The sequence below is a fragment of the Xenopus laevis genome, chromosome 1S, assembly GCF_017654675.1.
Source record: "Xenopus laevis strain J_2021 chromosome 1S, Xenopus_laevis_v10.1, whole genome shotgun sequence".
Taxonomy (NCBI): domain Eukaryota; kingdom Metazoa; phylum Chordata; class Amphibia; order Anura; family Pipidae; genus Xenopus; species Xenopus laevis.
Genome location: NC_054372.1, coordinates 150247473 through 150263827, shown reverse-complemented (window position 1 = coordinate 150263827; position 16355 = coordinate 150247473).

The window sequence follows — 16355 nt, the reverse complement described above, 5'->3', positions numbered from 1 at the left end:
CATATAACCTTTTCATCCTGCCTCAATGTGTATAATCTGTCTGCTGTTATCTGAATTGAAAATACACGCCACCTCTATACAGGAGTATAAATGCAAGCAAATTGTAAATGTCAATTTTGGGCTATTAAAGTGAAACATGTATGGACTTTCCACTGAGCATCGAACATGGATCTGTTCATGGAACACAACTGGCCTGGGCTCACTAGCCAAGGGGGCTCTGATGTTGAACTTCCTCAAAAAGCATAAGCTACATGGTGTTTTTTGTCCATCTGGAAAAATACTATCAGGAAATACATGGATTACTTGCTTCTTTTACTCTTTCGCCAGGCCTGGACTGGCAATCTGTGTTTTCTGCAAATGCCAGAGGGGCTGCTGTAAGATGCCATAGAAAGTGGCTATTAATGTTTGTTTGGGTCTGTTTGGGTCTCTGTGTACTAGGAATGCAAGGGCCTATTTTGAATCCCAGTCCAGTCCTGTCTGTCACCATAGATCATTTCAAGGGGGAACAGCCACCTTTTTCACTGATCAAATCTCCTTCACTCTACTACAAGTTATAACAGACGCTGAGGATAGATTTATAATCCACCCACAAGATATTTGGCTTTATATTCTTTGGTACCTCAAGGCCTCTTTCTAACTTCTTCTTTCTTCTCTCTCCCTCCTCTTGGTAATTCTCTTTTCTCATGCTTTTAATACGTATAAGTTAAAGGTTAAAATTCACAGAATATGTATACTTGCAGACCCGGATTTGTGGAGAGGCCACCAAGGCCCGGTCCTAAAGCCGATGGATTTTAGGGGGCGGCATGCTGCCCAACACACCCACATTGGTGCAGAAATGGTTAAGAAATTGGGGATATGCAGGAGATAGGATTTTTTAAAATTTCCCGTGCACCAATCCCCATTGCTCCGGTCCTGATGATGAAAATTTAAGCAAATAAAAGGGAGGGGATGGGGGTGATGAATGACAACGGGCCTAGGGGTACCCACTATGTAAATCCGGCCCTGTATACTTGAAGGTCTTTAATTGTTTCATTCTCTGACATATAGATTTATATATATATATATATATATATATATATATATATATATATATATATATATATATATATACAGGATTTTGTGAAACCAGTAAAAGGCTTATTTATGAATACAGTCACATACTGTATATGTTTGAGCTAATATACACCCAAGTGCTGCAATTATTAACACCATTCATTGAAAGTACTTGCATCCAAACAAACTCTTTGCACTTTGGTAAAGTTATGCTAAGGGCCATTAGGGGTCATTTATGATAAAAACTGTATTTGCGTTCGCATAGTTCATTAAACGTACTTGCTGCTCCATGCACTTTAATATAGTTTGATGCAGGGATCTGCAACCTTGGCTCTCCAGCTGTTAAGGAACTATGAGTCCCACAAATGCATTTGCTTTTAGACTCCTTCATTAGACTCCTTCATTGCATTGTGGGACTTGTAGTTCCTTAACAGCTGGAAAGCCAAGGTTGCAGATCCCTGGCTTTGATGCATTGATCCCTCACATATGCAACGACACTGGTATTGTGGGGGGGGGGGGGGAAGGTGAATTCAACATAGCAATTGTGGAAAAAATTGTGGCTAAAATTGCACTTTACACACTGCAAAGAAGCAAATAAGCGCAGGCAACTCCACATACGGGGTAAGGTGAGAGCTCCACTCTGGTCACGTGGTGCAAATGATTCAATTAGATTAATGGCGCATTCACTGGCTCAATGGTAGGGGTAGAGATTACCATGTAGGTAAGGATAATAGTAAAAATCCAAATGTATTAATTCATTTAAAAACACATATAAAAAATCAAGAGTGGCTGAAGCAAAGCAGGGGAGTGCATGGCTATATGCGTTTCGTGACTATAGCCGTCACTTTGTCAGAAGCCTGCTTTGTTTCATCCACTCGATTTATCATTTGTGTTTTTAAATGAATTAATAAATTTGGATTTTTACTATTATCCTTACCTACATGGTAATCTCTACCCCTACCATTGAGCCAGTGAATGCGCCATTAATCTAATTGAATTACTTTACATACTGCACGTGGTAATGAATTGTGTTCAAAAGCATCTACTGGCACTTGGGAACCCTGGAGCTAACCCTTCATTGAATATTGTGGTAATTCCAGGCTTCCCACAGAAGGTTGGGTCAATAGACGCAGGAGCACTGTGCCAAAAGAATCAAAGGGGTCATTTATGTATAAGTGGATGTGCTCTAATATGGACACAATGGAGAGTGCATTCTGGTGCAATTCATTGAGGTACATCAAATATTTCCACATGCTCCTGCATCCACCCTACCTCTTCTGATGAATGGTTTCAACTGTGCCTATAAAAGTGGTACTACCAGAATTCCCACAGTAGGTTGTGTCAATAATGTTCTGAAAAATCAAGACCCAAATTACACCTGACACAACTGTTGCAGGTGCAACTGACCGCACAGCTGCAGTTATGTTGGAATTTTTTTGGGGGGGGTGGACTGATGCATTGTGGGTAAAGAGCACAGTTATGGATTAGGAATCTGTTAACATTCATTATCAAAGTCAGATAATGCTCACTTTTTTAATATTCAGATTTGTACATAACTGCAGCACAGTTACAGCAGAGGGCTTTTTGATTTATTTCAGCCCAACTTGATTGAAGCTGTTGAGTTAAGGTGGCCATAGACGCACAGATAATATCGTACGAAACAAATTTTTGTCCGATATTCAATGTGTGTATGGTGGAAAAAGAGCCAACCGATATCGGCAGAAGACTTGGGCGATCGTCGATCGGGCTGGACTGAAAATTTTGATTGGGTGCCTTTGAAGGGACCCAAACATCGGCCATTGTTAGTGCTGAATCGTCAGATACAGGTAGAATTCTATTGTTTCTTCCTGTATATCTACCTGTATATCTGACAATTCAGCTCTACACGTGTGTATTGAAACAAACGATCTTTCTTGGAAAGAAAGATCGTAATTGTTATGTCTATGGCCACCTTTACTCTCCAACTCCTTTATCTTAACATACATTTTCCAATAACTTGCACTCATTTCAGACATCTGATCTGAGCTAATGTACTGGTATGTAGTATGCATATATGTGGATGCTGCAGTTTCAGTAATCCTTTATCTATAGATCATGATAAGAGTTGTTTACAACACAACTGCATTGTTATAAATAAACCTAAATACCAACACTCAATCCTTTTGTTACTTGAGGTGCATTAAGGATGCATTCAGTGTACATCTGAAGCCCTTCAATATTAAAATATACATTTCACTGTGTGTTTAAAGCATAGATCTATTAATATGGACATACACAAATTCAGTAAAGCAATACTGGAGGCTGCAGTATTATTTCAGCATTGCTTTAGTGTCAAGTGGTTAATTCTCATGCCTCTATTAACATTCAAGGCAGACTTGCTCACATGAGAAATCCTTTTCCTTTGTAGTGCTTCCCTGTGGCTTCTAATACAATCATTGTTGCTAGGAGCGTGCATAAATCTCTGTATCAGTGAATGGCCAGAGCAAATTCACACACTGAAGCAAATGTAACCCCCACCCTTTTTTTGGCAGTGGGAGCATTGAAATAAAGCAGGAAGCAAAAAGCAAATATTAAAAAAAAAATATATATATATATTGTCTTTTCTTCATTGGTTATATCATATAACTATCATGTGCATCTAGTAATATTGAAGTGCTAAAGCGCTGAGCCTGGTCTGATGGAAAATTACATGAAAATAAAAGACAGGGTCAGTTAATATGATCAGGCTGCACCAACTGCAGAGCTTACTCCCCTCAATCCCACACCAGCCTTGGCAAACCAACTGGATTGAAGGGCAGGTCCAAACTGTTAATCTGTTGATTTTGGCAAATGCCAGAGGGACTGTAAAATGCCATTGACAATTACTGGGCTGGTGGGGGCTGTTTGAGCCTCTGAGTACTTGAAATGCCAGAGCCTATTTTGAATCCCTTTAAGGTAAAAAAAAGTAAATTGGTACTATAATCTTTTTGCCACCACATGATCTCCCAGTGGACCCCAGCCAAAAAACAATTCCCACTGGCCCTTTCTAGTTCCATCTGTTCTATATAAACTCTATAACGTGTAGCCCTGCATCAGTGGTGTAATACTCTGCCTCCAGGAACAGGATGTAGGGTGGCACCATACAGCAGACCCTGCAACTAGTCTAAGCAATGCTATATGGTAGTTAGACCACTGATCTGCATCTAATTGCTTAGAGAGTAGGCCCTGAATATCAGTTTCTCTGGTTGGCCATATGTGGCCCCGATTGACCCTGTTGTTCTATGGCCTATTCCTACCCTGATATTCCATAGTGCTCCTTTTTAAGGCTGGTGGCACACGTGAAGATTCGGGGGAGATTAGCCGCCCAGTGACAAATCTCCTCTACTTCAGGAGACTAATCTCCCCAAATGCCTTTCTGCCAGCAAGAATACGAATATCGGTGGGATGGTAAACATTTCCGAAGTTACCCAAAGTTGCCCTTTAAGACTACTCCGGAAATTCGAAGCAATTTGTATGCCATCCCGATTTGTATTCTTGCCGGCGGTAAGGCATTTCGGGGAGATTAGTCACCCGCAGTAGAGAAGATTTGTTGCTGGGCCGATTCCACCGAAACTTCACGTGTGCCAACCCCCTAAAAAGGACAACTCACCTTATATATATGTGGTTTTATAGTTCAAAATGGTTGCCTTTTTGAGAAGTGACTGACACAGTTAGGTCCTCTTTCAGGAAAAGGAAACTAATTTTATATATTATTTATATTCAAACAATGTTTTTTTTTCGCTTGATTACTTTTTGATTTCAGGTTAATAATTACCACTAAGCAAATGCCAAGAAAACAGGAGTGCTTAGATATCCTTATCATATGTAAGATTAATGAACACTGTGAGACAAAAAGCAAAAGGCCAGAGACACCCACTAATACAAAAACTTGTGCTTTGGGAGCAGCAGAGTTACTAGGTGACGCCTGCATAGCCTTGCTGCCATTAATCAGTTTGTGAAAGAGCTGGGCACAAGGAGCTGTGGAGATCTGCCAACTATGGTACCATCAGCCTATTGGCCAAGGATTCTATTATTATAGTTACCCAGGCAGTGCAAGGTGTGTACATCTAAACTGAATTATGTCGGCAGTGTGTTATGAGGTTTTAAGACCAATGTTCTTGCGGGAGATTTCATTCATTTATAGGCATGACAGGTGAGATAATCCAGGATTTATATCATTTTTAACAGTTGCTTAGGAAATGCACTCTATGGAAAGCTGCACCTCGGTATTAAATATAACCTCCGTTATCACACAAGTACAGACAGAATTGCTTTTTTGTCTCCTGTATTGGTATAAAATTGGCTGTATAAATCTATGTAAGGGCTCCCAGAAGTTTTTGCTTAAAAATGCAAGGTGCTGGAAAATAGGGAAACCCATTAGGGAAGGTTCACACTTATTACTGCCATTTGCACTTGATGTGATAATGTTCGCAATAATGTGACTAAATGACTGCGCTCAATGGCAAAATCATTTTAGGAGTAAGACTTATTTTTATAAGCATCTATTGAAAATGCTTTTCAATCAGTGCTCTGCTAACTCACCCAGCAATCACATAGTCTGATTTCTCTATAGTTATGCCCCTGACCAGGTTCAGATTGGTCATGAGCAACATGTTGCTCTCCAACCTCTTGGATGTTGCTCTCAGGGTTCTCAAATCAGGTGTTTATTTTTGAATTCCAAGCTTGAAATCAAGTTAAAATTGCATAAAAACTAAGTATAGTGTCAAGTAGAGCCTCTTGTATGCTGCCAGTCCACATAGGGGCTACCAAATAGCCAATCACAGCCCTTATTTGGCACCCCAATGGGACTTTTTCATGTTTGTGTTGCTCCCCAACTCTTTTTACATTTGAATATGGCTCATGGTTTAAAAAGGTTGGGGACCCCTGCTGCAGAGGACTGTGGCAATCTCTAACTTCACTTTTTGCTAAATATACACCATAGAGTCCATTTTAATCATATCATTCTCAAACGTTATTTTCTTTTCCTCTGTAATTATGAAACGGTACCTTGTATTTTATAACTATGCTGCATAAATCTATATTGGTAAAAAAGCAATCCTATTGGGTTTCAAAAGACTTTTTCAATTCAGTTGTTTTGAGACTTTTTTTCAATTGCTTTCCATGTTTTATTCTTAGCAGTTTTTCCCAGAATTTAAGTTTAGAATTGAATGCTCCTGCCTGGTGTTTTAGTCTGGCAGCTCAGTGATCCAGGAGCAGATTCTGTAGTGTTACAATTTGCTACATTTAGTTCATACAATTAGTTGATACATTTCTCAGCAGTATCTGTGGATTATTGTAACAATTATATCACCTGCGTTAATGAAACTCAGCATATCCGCTAAACAGGGCCAAAGTCAACTAATATAAAATGGAATATAATTTAACCAGTTACACAGTCAATAACCCCTCACAGAGCTGCTTTCGAAACACATAAGGTAAAAAATTAAGCTTTATACTTCAATATTAGAAAAATGGTCACAAAGAGAAAATCTTTATTTCTGTTGAACAACTGAACTGAAAAAAATGTGAATTTCACTTACCTTGATATAGTAAATATATATATATATATATATATATATATATATATATTTTTTTTTTTTTTTTCCGCCTGTGTCCCTCCATGTCTGTACAGATGGTAAGTGAAAAACAAACAAAAAAAGCCATGACCAACCAACATCAGTTCTACCAGTGCAGGGCAACAGTACATGATATTTTCATAACTTTAAAACACTTAAATGTTTTGGTGTTACAAGAGCACTGCTAGTAGCCAGGTTGCCAGTGTAAAACCCTCTAGCAACCATCAGCCAGAACCTGGCAACTTCTTGGATACATTTACCACTAGAGAAAGAGCTATGTACCCAACACTCTGCACTAACCAGTGGTCTAGAAAAACAAGACTTGGCTCCAACTAGCATCTAGCCCCACAGATCACTGGTAGCCACACACACCAATATTGATAGAAGTGAACTTTTACCATCAACCAGAATCAGCAAGCTTTCTACGGCCATGCAAGACTGGAACCAAAATACTGGCCTCAAAAGGCTACAACAATAGCAAAAACAGGTGCCAACCTCAGGTACTGCACATCCCAACTGCTGATGTTAGGTTATCTAACCAGTCTGCAGACCCCTGGTGCCAACCAGCAATCCTACAGGTAACAACTGAAGCACCAGCCAGCCACCCTGCACCCAGCCTTTAGTGCATAGGCCAACCAATGCACAAGCTACAAGTTATACTTTCAATATAGTGAATAAGGAGAGCACTTAAAAGCAATACTGCTGTGATTAGGCTTTAAATCTGGATTATACATTACACAACATGTTTTGGGCCTTACGTGCCTTTTCTCACACTTGAGAAAGGGTACCTAAGGCCAAAACATGTTGTGTAATTTGTTGTGTAATTTGTTGTGTAATTTGTCCATCTTCCATGGCTATTGCCATACAAAGAAAAGACACAAGCAAACAGTGACGCTTGCCAGTGACCAAAGAAAATACCAGCAGCCATGTTAGCCAAAAACATAGCATCCAGCAACCATGCCTGCCAAAGCAAAGGCTGGCGCCTACCTGTGCTGAGGACCACAGGGGAGACCAGTGTCCCAAGACCCCCAATACATCACACCAAAGGCCATCTACCACAAAAGCCAAGGGCCCTAAAAAGTCCAGCAACCTTGCAAGCCAAGGACCAAAAACAAGGACTAACAGCCACCAAAGCCAAAGGCCACAACATGGGCCAGAGGTCACCAGAGCCAAAAGCCACACCAAGGGCCATTAGCACATGCGCTGAGGGCCAAGAGCTAGGAGCCACACAAGCCCAGGATCATGAAAGAGAGAGAGTGAAAAAGCCAGACTAAGGTAAAAAAACCAAACCCCAGCCACATTGCCTGCCAAATACTAGCCAAATACACCAATTAAAAGCAAGGCTCTCAGTAGGAGTAGTTGGGCTACAACTGGACTAACGCCTCAACCCATGAAATCTCTGAAGAGAAAAACTCCCTTACTGCATTGGAAACTGCATGTTACAGACCCCTAAAATAACAAAGGAAGGCGGTACCATACTGCTTCAGTAGTGTAAACCTCCAGCTAGTCCTGGAAGTACCTTGTGTAATAAAGAGCAAATATAACTTTGTCTGCACAAATGAAATAAAACCTTCACCAAAAAAAGAGTGAGGAGGGAGGTTCTACCTACCTGTCCAATACAACAAATAATAGCAGTGGTGAGGAGGAAGTCAGGTGGTATTATAAGTCATGTTTAATGTGGATTGGCTGTGGTATAGGTCCTACCTCTGTGTTTGGGCCGGGAAATACTACCCATCTGTACTGACATGGAGGAACGCAGAAGAAAAAAAGTGTTAAAATATGAATATCCAAAATACAAAAAGCTCCTTTATCCAGAAAACCTGGGCAAATTTGCTCCTGGGCAGATACCCGTGGCAACCAATCAGATGTTTGCTTTTATTGTTGTACCTGCACGAAAAATATTAATCACAGATTGGTTGCTATAGGAAACTGCCCAGGAGCAAAGTTGCCCAGTGTTTATAAATGAGCCCCAACCTCATTGTCCATAGAGTCTTATTTAAACAAACTCTCCTTTTTTGACATTGTAATCAGTTGTCTTCTGCAACATTGTTTCATGAGCTAGAACAGCCAGTGCAGCAAGCATAATTGTTACTGTGATCATTGTTTGTCTGTCTGACTGTCCCTTGGCATCCACCACACTTTTAGTTTTGACTACTGCAATAATAAAGCAGAAGCCAGCTAATTGACAAACCTATGAAAAATAATTGTGGGAATCCTCGCTGAAGATGAGTTGGCATCTGCTATTCAACAGTCATATCCGGCAGTGAATGCAGAGCATGGCAAGGCACAGAAAGATGCTGCTTTTAATAGCAATTACATTTACAAAGAACAATTAATGTATATGACACTTATCAAAAATCTTTCATTAAATAAAATGTTAAATTTGCTTTAGAATCCTTTTAACTAACAGCAAGAGTTAAGGGAGTCCCAAAGAAGTTACATAGCACTCTGTCAGCTGAAGGTATATATATAGCAAATTGCTACTTCCAGAAAAAATGTATAAATAGTTCCTATTTTAGGAAATAAGTAACAGGCGGCTTTATAGTTTCTCTCATCTGCTAGCTGGCATGGGATTGTCAATAGTGATGAGTGGGCAGATTTACAGAATTCAGGCTGATTTTTACACTTTGGATGGGTAGAGGTCCAGGATCATCCTCTCCCTAGACTTTTCCAACATAATTCCCTGCTCCCTGGCCCCACCTCTAAGTAACTTCAGAGATAGGTGTGTAGGGCTGTGTTGGGTTTATTTGGGCACTGGTTAATAGCCATGATTTGGTTGACTACTGTGAAAGTGCCTCCTACACAAGAAAACAGTCATAAAAGGGATGGTTCACTTTTAAATTAACTTTAAGTATCTTATAGAATGTCCAATTCAATCAACTTTTCCATTGGTCTTCATTATTTATTTTTTTATAACTTTTTAATTATTTGTCTTTTGACGCAATAAGCTTTCAAATGGGAGTCACTGACCCCTTCTAAAAAAACAAATGCTCTGTGAAGCTACAACTTTACTGTTATTGCTACTTTTTTTCTTTTCAAATTCTTTTTATTGAGTTTGCAATAAAATATGAATAATTTACATAGCTTTTTGATAATCACAAGCGTATGGCTATGCAGAAACATGTATATGTAATTCAAAAAGAATTAGTACAATATCAACCATACACATTGGAACAAAAAAAAGTTAAAACAATATTGCTACTTTTTAGTACTTGTTTTTCCATTCAGACCCTTCTCTAATTCTCTTCAGTCTTTATTCAAATCAATGCATGGTTGCTAGGGTAATTTAGACCATAGAAACCAGATTGCTGAAATTTCAAACTGAATAGATGCTGGATAAAAAGCTAAATAACTCAAAAACTGTTAAAACATTGAAATCAGTTGCAAATTGTCGCAGAATATAATTCTCTACATCATAATAAAAGTTAATTCAAAGGTGACAACTCCTTTAATGAAAGCTGCAAACCAATGTACTAATTTTTATGTCACAAAGCAAATTATTCAATGTAATTGGGTCCCTTTGTTTTAGTCATAATCTAATAATAGAAAAGGCTTTGTTCCTGATAAAATGAAAGATTTGTGGGCATGTGTGTGCGCTCACCAAACCATTTGTTTGGAAAAATTAGATTTTTCAATTCCATGTTGCAGCTATCACTGTGTTCACATGCCAGAGTGATCCAGTTGCTGCCCTGTATTCTGATCATTTAGCTAATGGGTCATCGGGGCTAGCTGTATCCAACAGGGTCACACTGGATGACTTATAGGGCAAGTCAACCACAAAATAAACTTTTCAATATATATTTATGAATAATGTTCAGTGCTTTAAAGCTTTTTGTAAAAAATGTTTTATTTGTTTAACTCCTGGCTGCTACTTTTTAAACAATGTGACTGTTTTTCTAATATTGAAATGTAAAGTTTCATTTTTTACCTTCTAAAGCAGCTCGGGGGGGGGGTGTCGCTGACTCTTTTACGGTTCTAAATTGATACATTTAGTTGATACATTTCTTATCTTTAGCCCTGCTGAGCAGAATGCTAGAATTGATACAATAGTTGTTAATATTCAACAGATGCTGCTGAGAAATGTATCAACTAATTGTATCAACTAAATGTAGCAAATTGTTCAGCATCTGCTCCTGGATCACTGAGCTGCCAGACTGAAACACCAGAGACACAAACATTAACGTTTAAACTTACATTTTGGAAAATTGTAAAAAATAAAACATGGAAAGCAATTGAAAAAAGTCTTTGTTTATGGTGAACAATCTGAGAACAACTGAATTGAAAAAAGTGTTTGGAAGAGACACACTTGGAGATTCAGGGAGATTTAACAAATCGCCTCTTCTTCGGGCAACTAATCTCCCCAAACTGGCTTCTCGTCGGGCTAGAATGTAAATCCCCTGCGGGGTGGCACTCGGAGCACTTCGTTTTCCAAAGTCACCCAAAGTTGCCTCACAAGGAAACTTTGGTTGACTTTGGAAAACTAATCGCTCCGAGTGCCGCCCCACTAGCGATTTAGATTCTAGCCAGTGGGAAGGCAGTTTGGGGAGATTAGTTGCCCGAAGAAGACATCTATCATAATATTTCCTTTGAAATCTACTTATAACTTTGCCATAAAGCATTTGCACAATGCTTTTACATTACCTGTCTGATGCCCCATGTTCCTGTATGAGGGGGCTGCCATATTTGTGCAGCAGGAGTCAGTTAGCATTGGAAACTGACAGGCTGAGATGGGACAATCAGGTTGGTAAAACAGTCAGGTTTAGAAATGTCAACTAACAATTATATACAAAAACAAACCTCTCAACAAAAAATGATCAACATGACATATAGGTAACTTTTAATGTACATTCATATTTTTAAAAGTAGTTTTTAAGTGTCAGTATCACTTTAAGAGTTTTCTCTGCCTAATGACCAATTTTAGTGCGATCCAACAAATCCATCAAGTTATCGTGAGGTTAGTGGGCACCAAACGATCATATATGTAACAATTTTTTTGTCCGATATTGGACAGAAAATCGGTCAGTCAGGTTAGAAAATTTTCATTGTTCACAGTGAAATGTATCCATTGTCCAATTTTTTTCAGGGCCAAGCAGGCCCACAGTTTTTCTTTTTAGTAAAAAGGGACAGACAGGCACTGCTTTCAATAGAAATGCAAATACAAATAACTTTAAAAAACACAGAAAATGTGTAATGAGTGTGTATCACAATGTTGCTTAGAATTAGGGTTTTTTTTATTAACAAAAAATATATATTTTGGGTTGACTTGCATATGTGGCTCTAACCAGAGTTTGGGGAAGGGATCTAGCCTTAAAGAATATAATAGCAGAGAGTAAGAGGTAGCCAAACAGGGAAGTCTATACAAAGGAAAGTCAATTCTGAGACAGTTATTGCTCTCTGTTTTGAAAGTCTGGTATGTCGTCATAATAACTAAAGCACATTGGGACTAACAGTTTAGCAACTCTTATTAACAAGCTGTAGGTATCCTTGCAGCAATGTACATAGACCTATAAATGAAGACTGGGAAACAAAACTACTTTCTTTGCATTTTACACAAGTAAGACTATAAACAAAGGTCGGATTCAGCAAATGTTTGTTAAAGAAAAGTAAAAAAAAGTGTGAAATGTGTGTAGATTTCAGTGTCAAAAAAGGTGTCAAAGTAGAATGATTACTGGAGTTTGAAAGGCATCAGCAAATAGGGTGTTGAACTTATTTTACATTGTCAGGGGAAAAACTACTGTAGGTGCAGCAAATGGAGGTTCATGTTGCCCCTTTAGTTCTAAATAAGGGAATAATATGTGTGTTATTTTTCCCCATTACACTGTAAGGAATACGTGTTTTAAATAGTTGCTAATATCAGTAGTGATCAACCTGCAAACTCCTGAACAAAATTATTTATTTGCCTTATCCCAAGAGTGTGGCAGAGCTTTTGTTAGACAGGAATGGTTGTCTTCCTGGTGTCTTCCATGTTTAGCATCAGTTTGCTGAACATGGAAGAAACAAGGTGCTTTTGTGACTTTATCTGGGTGTGCATAGATATATTTATGCAAGAGCTGGCTGTTGACATTGATCATTTCAGTTAATATTTTCTGCAAATCATTTGCTTGACCTTTTACCATGTGAATAAATGTATTTGTTGAAAGTACTTTATAATGTGTGCAGAGATTTAATGCTAAAATCAGTTGCTGACAGTCTTGGCAATGACATATAATTGGACTCGTCACTAAGTGGGTTATTAAAGTTCAAATGGCAAAAACTCTAAAAATTTGATTTTTTTTTTTTACTATAAAAAACAAATCTTTAGTGGAAAAAAACTCAAATTTTTTGAGATTTATTAGACCCTGAGGATAGTAATCCGGCATCTTAGACCTGCCAAGGTTGTATATAAAAGTCAATGGGAGAGGTCCCTATCCCCTTTTCCAAATTGCTATTTAGCAATTTGGAAAAGAAGTCCGAAAAAAAACATACGATTCGAGTTTTAGCTCGATTTTATCGAGTTTGTCCACAGTCCGATTAAAACATGTTTTTTAGTAATAAATAAGGTCTAATCGTGGATTCTAGTTTGGTCAGACTTTTTTAAAAACTCAGAAAAATGTGGATTTTGAAAAATAAGGCCCTAATTGTCACCATATGCCACAATATGGTGATAGAGATTTAGGTTTAGTGGCAAGTGGGAATCCTCTTTCCATGCATAAGACAATAAAAATCCCATTATCATGATATTAGCTATGTTATAGACATTAGGAGCTTGGCTAACTTGAACATGTGAGATCCCATATACATCACCTGCATCCTCTGTAATTGTTCCTTTTTGCAATGTATTTTAGTAATCTGCATATCATGGCTCATATAAAAGTCAACACCAGTTTGATGACATGGTGTACTGAATATATACATTGTATGATAATAGGATTATGGCAGTTTAAGGACATACATGTTGCTGGTGAATTCCCACACTAGTAATAAATCTACTAAAATAGATGCAAATAAAATATCCCAGTTTGCTTATATGGGGCCCATGTTTGCTCAAGTCCACTTACACATATCAATCTGTCAGATGTTTATTATTAAACAAGAGACCAGTAAATACGACCAGCTCATCTTTTGCTATGGGTCACTAGACCAGTAGAAATGTTCCACTTTTTATTACATCACCTTTATCACATCCAGCACCTATTTCAGATAAATAGAGTATGGGATTACTTTGAATGGAATCAGTTGTCAAAAAAGAAATAGAGGACCCACATCTAGAATCATTTATGAGCACTAATGATTGAATATTTGAGAATATATCTACTAATATGTCTATTTCTAATACTGATTGATCATTTCTAATATAATGATAGAGGAAATCTGACATTCGTATAAATCCTGAAATGTTGGATGAAGATGACCCACCTCTGATTTAACTACCAAAGCTTGTCTTCAACTCTTTCATTCTAGTCAGTGATAATGTCTGCCTTATTGATTGTATTGCTACGATCAATAGCAATATTCTTGAACCAACAAATGTATTTTTTTTAGGGATGCACCAAATCCACTATTTTGGATTCGACCAAACCCCTGAATCCTTTGCAAAAGATTTGGCCGAATACCGAACCGAATTTGCATATGCAAATTAGTGGTGGGAAGGGGAAAACATTTTTTACTTCCTTATTTTGTGGCAAAAAGTCACGCAATTTCCCTCCTCACCCCTAATTTACATATGCAAATTAGGATTCAGATTCAGTTCAGCCAGGCAGAAGGATTAAGCTGAATCCGGCTGAAAAAGGCTGAATCCTGGCCGAATACCGAACCGAATCTTGGATCCGGTGCATCAATAATTTTATTAGCTGTAATGTTGGTGAGTAAGTAGCTATCTGAGTGCATTGTGCCGGATTTTGCTCTTTGAGAAGGAGCACAATATAATTGATTTGTAATAAGCTATTGTTTTTCTCCTTTCTATTGTACTTCAATACGACCCAGGTTGTGCAATAGCAAAGCAGGGTTTGCAAATGATTTCTGACTTCAATTTAATCTCTATAAAGCTCAGATCTTCTCCAGCCTTCAGGAAACCTGCAAATTCCTGAACAAAATTATTTATGTGCCATATCCCAAGAGTTTGGCAAAGCTTTTGTTAGACAGGAATGGTTGGGTAACGTTGCTGAAGTCCATAGCTATTCCTTTACAGACCTTGCATCAGTTTGCTGAACATGGAAGACACCAGGTGCTTTTGTGACTGTATCTGGGTGTGCATAGATATATGTATGAAAGAGCTGGCTGTTAACATTCATCATTTAAATCAATATTTGCTAGTTTGATTTCTGCAAATCATTTGCTTGACCTTTTACCATGTAAATAAATGTATTTGTTGAAAGTACTTAATAATTTGTGCAAAGATTTAATGCTAAAATCAGTTGCCGACAGTCTTGGCAATGACATATAATTGGACTCGTCACTAAGTGGGTTATTAAAGTCTGAATGGCAAAAACTCGAAAAATTTTAGTTTTTTTTTAACTATAAAATCCAATTTTTTTTGTGAAAAAAACTCAAATTTTTAGAGATTTATTATACCCTGAGGATGGAAAGAGTCTGAATCCAAAAATCCGGCATCTTAGACCTGCCAAGGTTGTATATAAGTCAATGGGAAATCCCTGTACTATTTGATTGTTTCTGCGGTCTATGCTGAAATAAGCCTGAAAATCCAACTAGTTCGGACTTTTTAGTCCAAAATCCGAAAAATTTGTGAAAAAGCCTAAAAAATTTAGCAATTTGGAAAAGAAGTCAGAATGCATAAGCCAATAAAAATCCCATTATCATGATATTAACTATGTTATAGACATTAGGAGCTTGCATCCTATGTAATTGTTCCTTTTTGAAATGTATTTTAGTTATCTGCATATCATGGCTCATATAAAAGTCAACATCAGTTTGATGACATGGTGTACCGAATATATACATTGTATGCTAATAGGATTATGGCAGTTTAAGGACATACATGTTGCTGGTGAATTCCCACACTAGTAATAAATCTACTAAAATAGATGCAAATAAAATATCCCAGTTTGCTTATATGGGGCCCTTGATTTGCAGGTGATTGGGCAGGGAGACTTGAGGCTGACAACAAACCAAAAGGTAACAGAATACTGACCTGGTCTCTATGAAGAAGTAGGCACCTTTGCAAAGCAATGTAGCAAATTAATTGTATTATCGTCATCACATTATCTAAAAGAAGGCAACATGTTTGCTCAAGTCCACTTACACATATTAATCTGTCAGATGTTTATTATTAAACAGACCAGTAAATACTACCAGTTCATCTTTTGCTATGGGTTACTAGACCAGTAGAAATGTTCCACCTTTTATTACATCGCCTTTATCACATTCAGCACCAGAGTATGGCATTACTTTGAATGGGATCAGTTGTCACAAACAAAATAGGGGACCCACATCTTAAATCATTTATGAGCAATAAATGATTGAAGATTTGTGAATATTTCTACAAATATGTCTATTTCTAACACTGATTGATCATTTCTAATTAAACGATAGAGGAAATCTGACATTCGTGTAAATCCTGAAATGCTGGATGAGGATGATCCACCTCTGATTTAACTACCAAAGCTTTTCTTCAACTCTTTGATTCTAGTCAGTGATAATGTCTGCCTTGTCGATTGTATACAAACAATAGCAATATTCTTGAACCAACAAATGTATTTTTTTAGCTGTAAT